This window comes from Lasioglossum baleicum, chromosome 13 (genome assembly GCF_051020765.1).
Source record: "Lasioglossum baleicum chromosome 13, iyLasBale1, whole genome shotgun sequence".
NCBI lineage: Eukaryota > Metazoa > Arthropoda > Insecta > Hymenoptera > Halictidae > Lasioglossum > Lasioglossum baleicum.
In genome coordinates, this window is record NC_134941.1 from 5,202,506 (window position 1) to 5,212,394 (window position 9,889).

The window sequence follows — 9,889 nt, forward strand, 5'->3', positions numbered from 1 at the left end:
GAACAGAGAGAATCTCTGCCAACTACCTGCCACCAGGCAACGCAAAGCATTGAGGTGAACCCGGGTAGGATTACGAACAGAGAGAATGGCAATACGAGTGAACAGGTCTCAATGAACCACCCCTCTCAATGTATCGACGCCGAATACTGGCTCCAACCGGTCTGGTACATACAAGCAAGGTCCGACACAGCAGAAGGCTGTGTCGGAATCAAGAAAACGAGTAACGTGAATTTAAGACAATAATTACTCGACATATTTATACGACGATATACAATCTTAATAAATAACGCACGCAAGTCGAGCAATTATCGCGGAGCAAAAGGTGTGAATCGGAGAAAAAGTCTCCGATCCACGGGGGATCAAAGGCGAATCAGGCAGAAGGCTCTGATTCTATCAAAGTGACAAAGAAGATCGAACCAGAGCAGAAGGCTCCGGTTCGAAGGTGACGCGGCGCGTACAATGTTTGCAGCCCATCTCCGGCCAGAGCCGATACCCGCCGTGTCCTCACCAAGAGAGATGGTCACGAGAAGTGTTCAAACGTAATACCATCTCTCTGCCAACTACCTGCCACCAGGCAATGCAATGCGTTGAGGTGAACCCGGGTAGGATGACGAACAGAGAGAATCTCTGCCAACTACCTGCCACCAGGCAACGCAAAGCATTGAGGTGAACCCGGGTAGGATTACGAACAGAGAGAATGGCAATACGAGTGAACAGGTCTCAATGAACCACCCCTCTCAATGTATCGACGCCGAATACTGGCTCCAACCGGTCTGGTACATACAAGCAAGGTCCGACACAGCAGAAGGCTGTGTCGGAATCAAGAAAACGAGTAACGTGAATTTAAGACAATAATTACTCGACATATTTATACGACGATATACAATCTTAATAAATAACGCACGCAAGTCGAGCAATTATCGCGGAGCAAAAGGTGTGAATCGGAGAAGAAGTCTCCGATCCACGGGGGATCAAAGGCGAATCAGGCAGAAGGCTCTGATTCTATCAAAGTGACAAAGAAGATCGAACCAGAACAGAAGGCTCCGGTTCGAAGGTGACGCGGCGCGTACAATGTTTGCAGCCCATCTCCGGCCAGAGCCGATACCCGCCGTGTCCTCACCAAGAGAGATGGTCACGAGAAGTGTTCAAACGTAATACCATCTCTCTGCCAACTACCTGCCACCAGGCAATGCAATGCGTTGAGGTGAACCCGGGTAGGATGACGAACAGAGAGAATCTCTGCCAACTACCTGCCACCAGGCAACGCAAAGCATTGAGGTGAACCCGGGTAGGATTACGAACAGAGAGAATGGCAATACGAGTGAACAGGTCTCAATGAACCACCCCTCTCAATGTATCGACGCCGAATACTGGCTCCAACCGGTCTGGTACATACAAGCAAGGTCCGACACAGCAGAAGGCTGTGTCGGAATCAAGAAAACGAGTAACGTGAATTTAAGACAATAATTACTCGACATATTTATACGACGATATACAATCTTAATAAATAACGCACGCAAGTCGAGCAATTATCGCGGAGCAAAAGGTGTGAATCGGAGAAGAAGTCTCCGATCCACGGGGGATCAAAGGCGAATCAGGCAGAAGGCTCTGATTCTATCAAAGTGACAAAGAAGATCGAACCAGAACAGAAGGCTCCGGTTCGAAGGTGACGCGGCGCGTACAATGTTTGCAGCCCATCTCCGGCCAGAGCCGATACCCGCCGTGTCCTCACCAAGAGAGATGGTCACGAGAAGTGTTCAAACGTAATACCATCTCTCTGCCAACTACCTGCCACCAGGCAATGCAATGCGTTGAGGTGAACCCGGGTAGGATGACGAACAGAGAGAATCTCTGCCAACTACCTGCCACCAGGCAACGCAAAGCATTGAGGTGAACCCGGGTAGGATTACGAACAGAGAGAATGGCAATACGAGTGAACAGGTCCCAATGAACCACCCCTCTCAATGTATCGACGCCGAATACTGGCCCCAACCGGTCTGGTACATACAAGCAAGGTCCGACACAGCAGAAGGCTGTGTTGGAATCAAGAAAACGAGTAACGTGAATTTAAGACAATAATTAATCGACTTGCTCGGGTGCGGCCTATAGGCGATTCGGGTAACCCCCGGGGACGCGACTCCCCGTACTCACTCACGGCCGCATCCGTGAGTGAGCCCCTGAGGGACCTCCCTCGGCAAATAAAACTAAAACTTCGTGGTATGTCCTCTTCTTGGTTTGCCCTCTTCTCGGGATGTCTTCTTCTTGGTGTGTCCTCTTCTTGGTGTGTTCCCTTCGAAGTGTGTCCTCTTCTTGGTGTGTCCTCTTCTTGGTGTATTCTAGCTGAAACAGACTAATAATATAGTTAGACATAACAATACATAACCCTGCACACGAGTGCAAACCTAATACCCGCTCACGAGAGCAAACCTAGAACCACTTCACGAGAACCAAACTAACCCCGCACACGAGTGCGAATCTAACCAGCTCACGAGAGCCAAATTAACCCCGCACACGAGTGCGAATCAAACCAGCTCACGAGAGCCAACCTAATACCAGCTCACGAGAGCCAAACTAACCCCGCACACGAGTGCGAATCTAATACCCGCTCACGAGAGCAAACCTAGAACCAGTTCACGAGAACCAAACTAACCCCGCACACGAGTGCGAATCTAACCAGCTCACGAGAGCCAAATTAACCCCGCACACGAGTGCGAATCAAACCAGCTCACGAGAGCCAACCTAATACCAGCTCACGAGAGCCAAACTAACCCCGCACACGGGTGCGGCCTATAGGCGATTCGGGTACCCCGGGGACGCGACACCCCGTACTCACTCACGGCACCATCCGTGAGTGAGCCCCTGGGGGACCTCCGATCGGAGGAATACCAATTTCAGACAAGATATGAAAATGTTTCGAAGCGGGACTTGTGAAAGTCCCGATGCAAACAATTGGAAATACAGAAATACAAATTGTCGAGATCACTGATTGAAATAACGAACTCAAGGCGGGCCAAGGGTAAACGCAGAAAGCATTGATGTACCCTTGGCCGACAGCAAGCTACCTCAAAGTAAATTCACATACAATTTAATGAAATACATATGTTTCTATATCTCGCGAGTCTTAAATTCTAGTACACAATCTTATCGAAAATTGTACATGTGCAATGTGCAGCTATTAGCTCGGTATTATCCTTTATTCATAAGAGCCTAGAAGTTCTTACAAATAAAGGATAATACCGATTGCCCAGGTCTCACCACGAGGAGGTTGCTGCACGAGAGACCCGAAAGGGAGTCAGAACGAATGCAATATTCCTTCTGGCTCCCTTTCTTACAACGACAGACTTAATACTAAATTACGCAAGTATGTCGAGTAATTATCGCGGGGCAAAAGGTGTGAATCGGAGAAGAAGTCTCCGATCCACGGGGGATCGAAGGCGAATCAGGCAGAAGGCTCTGATTCTTTCAAAGTGAAAAACAAGAGCGAACCAGAGCAGAAGGCTCTAGTTCGAAGGTGACGCGGCGCGTACAATGCTTCCAGTGCAGCTCCGGTCAGAGCCGATACCTGACGTGTCCTCATCAAGAGGAATGGACAGTGAGAAGTGTTCAAACGTAGAACCATCTCTCTGCCAACTACCTGCCACCAGGCAACGCAATGCATTGAGGTAACGTGGGTAGGATGACGAACAGAGAATTTCTCTGCCAACTACCTGCCACCAGGCAACGCAAAGCGTTGAGGTGACTCGGGTAGGATTACGAACAGAGAGAATGGCAATACGAGTGAACAGGCCTCAATGAACGACCCCTCTCAATGTATCGACGCCGAATACTGGCCCCAACCGGTCTGGTACATACAAGCAAGGTCCGACACAGCAGAAGGCTGTAAGACAATAATTAATCGACTTGCTCGGGTGCGGCCTATAGGCGATTCGGGTAACCCCCGGGGACGCGACTCCCCGTACTCACTCACGGCCGCATCCGTGAGTGAGCCCCTGAGGGACCTCCCTCGGCAAATAAAACTAAAACTTCGTGGTATGTCCTCTTCTTGGTTTGCCCTCTTCTCGGGATGTCTTCTTCTTGGTGTGTCCTCTTCTTGGTGTGTTCCCTTCGAAGTGTGTCCTCTTCTTGGTGTGTCCTCTTCTTGGTGTATTCTAGCTGAAACAGACTAATAATATAGTTAGACATAACAATACATAACCCTGCACACGAGTGCAAACCTAATACCCGCTCACGAGAGCAAACCTAGAACCACTTCACGAGAACCAAACTAACCCCGCACACGAGTGCGAATCAAACCAGCTCACGAGAGCCAACCTAATACCAGCTCACGAGAGCCAAACTAACCCCGCACACGAGTGCGAATCTAACCAGCTCACGAGAGCCAACCTAATACCAGCTCACGAGAGCCAAACTAACCCCGCACACGAGTGCGAATCTAATACCCGCTCACGAGAGCAAACCTAGAACCAGTTCACGAGAACCAAACTAACCCCGCACACGAGTGCGAATCTAACCAGCTCACGAGAGCCAAATTAACCCCGCACACGAGTGCGAATCAAACCAGCTCACGAGAGCCAACCTAATACCAGCTCACGAGAGCCAAACTAACCCCGCACACGGGTGCGGCCTATAGGCGATTCGGGTACCCCGGGGACGCGACACCCCGTACTCACTCACGGCACCATCCGTGAGTGAGCCCCTGGGGGACCTCCGATCGGAGGAATACCAATTTCAGACAAGATATGAAAATGTTTCGAAGCGGGACTTGTGAAAGTCCCGATGCAAACAATTGGAAATACAGAAATACAAATTGTCGAGATCACTGATTGAAATAACGAACTCAAGGCGGGCCAAGGGTAAACGCAGAAAGCATTGATGTACCCTTGGCCGACAGCAAGCTACCTCAAAGTAAATTCACATACAATTTAATGAAATACATATGTTTCTATATCTCGCGAGTCTTAAATTCTAGTACACAATCTTATCGAAAATTGTACATGTGCAATGTGCAGCTATTAGCTCGGTATTATCCTTTATTCATAAGAGCCTAGAAGTTCTTACAAATAAAGGATAATACCGATTGCCCAGGTCTCACCACGAGGAGGTTGCTGCACGAGAGACCCGAAAGGGAGTCAGAACGAATGCAATATTCCTTCTGGCTCCCTTTCTTACAACGACAGACTTAATACTAAATTACGCAAGTATGTCGAGTAATTATCGCGGGGCAAAAGGTGTGAATCGGAGAAGAAGTCTCCGATCCACGGGGGATCGAAGGCGAATCAGGCAGAAGGCTCTGATTCTTTCAAAGTGAAAAACAAGAGCGAACCAGAGCAGAAGGCTCTAGTTCGAAGGTGACGCGGCGCGTACAATGCTTGTAGTGCAGCTCCGGTCAGAGCCGATACCTGACGTGTCCTCATCAAGAGGAATGGACAGTGAGAAGTGTTCAAACGTAGAACCATCTCTCTGCCAACTACCTGCCACCAGGCAACGCAATGCATTGAGGTAACGTGGGTAGGATGACGAACAGAGAATTTCTCTGCCAACTACCTGCCACCAGGCAACGCAAAGCGTTGAGGTGACTCGGGTAGGATTACGAACAGAGAGAATGGCAATACGAGTGAACAGGCCTCAATGAACGACCCCTCTCAATGTATCGACGCCGAAAACCGGCTCCAACCGGTCTGGTACATACAAGCAAGGTCCGACACAGCAGAGGGCTGTGTCGGAGTCAAATATACGAGTCGAGTAAAGTGAAGTTACGGCAATAATTACTCGACATATTTACAACAAAGATATACGAGTTTAAAAATTACCGCACGCACGCACGCAATTAATTATTGGCATTGGTATTATACTGATTCATTGCTATGGTAATTCTATACTGATATACAGATATAGTGATATGCGATATACTGCTAAACTGATATGCTGATACCTTTGTATACCGATATCCTGATAACTAGATATGCATATGTATATGGTATTACAGATTTAGAGATTAAACCAAAAACGTTAAATCGAGCAAATAATACCAATGCCAATAATTACTACAATATTATGGGTATATACAGATGGCCATAGTACAAGCTCTTAAAAATTAACGCACGCAAGCCGAGCAATTATTGTGGGCCAAAAGACTACACGCAAAAAGGGGAAGAATCAAAGCAGAAGGCTTTGATTCGCAAAGAAGAAACATGAACCTGAGCAGAAGGCTCAGGTTCGGAGGTGACGCTAAGACAATAATTGCTCGGCAAATAAAACTAACTTAAGAATACGCCGCAGTCTTCTTGGTTTGTCCTCTTCTTGGTATGTCCTCTTCTTGGTGTGTCCTCTTCTTGGTATGTCTTCTTCTTGGTATGACTTCTTCTTGGTGTATTCTAGCTGAAACAGACTAATAATATAGTTAGACATAACAGTACATAACCCTGCACACGAGTGCAAACCTAATACCCGCTCACGAGAGCAAACCTAGAACCAGTTCACGAGAACCAAACTAACCCCGCACACGAGTGCGAATCTAACCAGCTCACGAGAGCCAACCTAACACCAGCTCACGAGAGCCAACCTAATACCAGCTCACGAGAGCCAAACTAACCCCGCACACGAGTGCGAATCTAACCAGCTCACGAGAGCCAACCTAATACCAGCTCACGAGAGCCAAACAAACCCCGCACACGAGTGCGAATCTAACCAGCTCACGAGAGCCAACCTAACACCAGCTCACGAGAGCCAAACTAACCCCGCACACGGGTGCGGCATATAGGCGATTCGGGTACCCCGGGGACGCGACACCCCGTACTCACTCACGGCCCCATCCGTGAGTGAGCCCCTGGGGGACCTCCGATCGGAGGAATGCCAATTTCAAACAAGATGAGAAAATTTGTAGGAAGAGGGACTTGTGAAACACGACATATTTACAACGATGATATACAATCTTAATATACAGATCGTATATAACTAACTTCAAAATACACTGTAGTCTTCTTCCTCTTCGTTGATGTGTCCTCTTCATTTGGTGTGTCGTCTTTGTTAGCAGCGGGCTGTTGTAATCTAGCTGAAACAGACTAATCGTATTTAGAAACAATGCAGTTGAATACGGAATTAAATCACGCACACGAATGCGAATGTAACCAGCTCACGAGAGCAAATATAAACCCGCACATAAGCGCAAACCTAACCATGCACATGAGTGCGAATACAACCAAAGAACCAGCTCATGAGAGCAGTTGTAACCCCGCACAGAAGTGCGAATACAACCAACGAAGCAGTTCACAAGAGCAATTATAATCCTGCATACGAGTGGGACGCTCAAAATGTAATTTTTATAAAGAATAAAATTGATAAATTTAAAGAAGACTCAATAGTCTTCATCGAAAGTCTCGATGAAAATTTCAAAAGTATGAAGGACGAGTTTAAAAAGACAAAGGAAGTTTTGAAAAATATTAGTAATCAAACTTACCGTTGTTCCTTGAATTGACAGTTGAAGGTAGGCCAGGGTAACTGTAGATGACCTCTAGTCCACCTCTGGTCCACCTCTGGTCCCTCCGGTTCTCCTGGCGCTCCGGGTCCCGCAGCACGTCCGCTCACGCCGGTCCCCCCGCCCCGACTGACTGACTGACGGAGAGCTCTCGCCGAGCTCGAGCGGCGCCCCCCACTCCGCCGAATATCGATCGATGTCGATCGCCGTGGCGTTCACCTCTGGTCCACCTCTAGTTCCTCCGGTCCTCCTGGCGCTCCTGGTCCCGCAGCACGTCCGCTCACGCCGGTCCCCCCGCCCCGACTGACTGACTGACGGAGAGCTCTCCCCGAGCTCGAGCGGCGCCCCCCACTCCGCCGAATATCGATCGATGTCGATCGCCGTGGCGTTCACCTCTGGTCCACCTCTGGTCCACCTCTAGTTCCTCCGGTCCTCCTGGCGCTCCTGGTCCCGCAGCACGTCCGCTCACGCCGGTCCCCCCGCCCCGACTGACTGACTGACGGAGAGCTCTCGCCGAGCTCGAGCGGCGCCCCCCACTCTGCCGAATATCGATCGATGTCGATCGCCGTGACAATTATTGAAAAATTTATTATTTCCAGCTGGTTAATGTTTATAACAATTCTATTTTACAGCGATGTCCACAAGCAATCCCTTGGCTATCTGACCACCTAATTTTTTAGTCAAAGTGGCTAATAGTTTTCGTGATACGGAATAACTTTTAAACCATAACATTCGCACGCATTCATTTATTCGATACAATTCACAGATAAATTTATTATTTCTGGCTGTTTAATGTTTATAACAATTACTTTTGCTAATGATGTTAACGAGCACTCCCTTGACCACCTGGCCATCTAATTTTTTCGTCAAAATAGGCAATAAAACTCGAGATACAGAATAACTTTTAAACCATGAATATTCGCACGCATTAATTTATTCAAAATAATACTATGAGACATTTATTGATTCTAGCTAATTAATGTTTATAATAATTCCTTTTGCCAACGATGAGGACAAGCACTTCCTTGTCCACCTTGCCATTTAATTTTGTACAGTAAAGTCTTTTCAACATATTTCTGTTCTCACAGATCGATTCCTGGAACATTTATGTATAAAAAAGTGTAAGGTAATAATTCTCGTTTATGAAATATTTTGAAATTACAAATTGAGGTGTCTCATATAAAATTTGGAATAGGAATTGTTGATTTTCCTAAAATTATGCTTCAATAATATATTTCTAAGAATTTTTTGTCCTTGAGTTTTACTTTTCATATTGAAACCAACATCGTCTGAAACAGAGTTGGGCAAAAATTTAATCAACGACTAAATTTCTATTTCAATCATCAATCGCAATTAACAATTAATCTCCTCGTTTAGTCGTCAATTGTGGTTAACGATTAAATACTTATCACCGACGAGAATCTCCTCAGTAGCCTTCTGCACCGACGAGATCATGTCGATGGCCTTCTGTTTCTCACTCCAGTCAGAATATATCTTAGAGGGCGTAAGAGAACACCGAAATAGTCGGGTGACACGAACTCCCATAAGGCTTGTCGTCGGTGACAGAAGCTCGTCTTCTCGTCGGTATCCGTGGTTTCAATCATCTGTCGGTAACATTTCCTTCAGCTGGCAAGCAACAATGTAATTTATGAGCTTTCCGGACCTTGCCCTTAGATACCAGCACTAAACGCATTTTTAATTCTATACACACTTATTGCTTAATAATATTTTAGATGTTGTTACTGCTCGTATCACGTTTAATTTTCTTTATATTATTTCTGACAATTGAACAAAATTTTTTATAACATACATTCAATAGAGACCAATATTAAATGTAATTGAACTGAATCATTGCATTTTTAAAATACATTATAAAGGTCCATTTAAAGGTCAATACAAAAAACCTAGTACTACTAAATTTACTACTAAATTTATTATAAACGCATGGATAAAATTATCGCAAAACTGCATTCAGTTGTACGGTCGAAAACAATATATAAGAATGTAAAAATTTGTCGATATTGTTCAGTACGACAGCCTGTCTTCGTAAAATGAATTAAGAACACTTTGAAAAGCAATCTACCATGTATTCGCGTCAACGTTGGCAGTGGAGATTGCTTTATGCCCCCGTTAAAAGCGATTTTGTTGAAAAAAAAATGATCCAGAAGAAAGGCTTTGGGGCCCTCGGGCTACGTTATATATCACGCTGGCTGACAATTTTTATATAGATTCAAAGAATTATTGTAATTCAGGTACAGAAGCCGATACCCTTCTTCGATTGATATGGATGAGACGGCTCCGACTTTTGATATACGCTCGATTTGAAATGGAAAATCATGCCTGGATTGGATTCGCACGTGAGCTGAAATAAAGTTACATCGGCAGGTTTAAGCCACGCTATATTTGCCTGCCCTA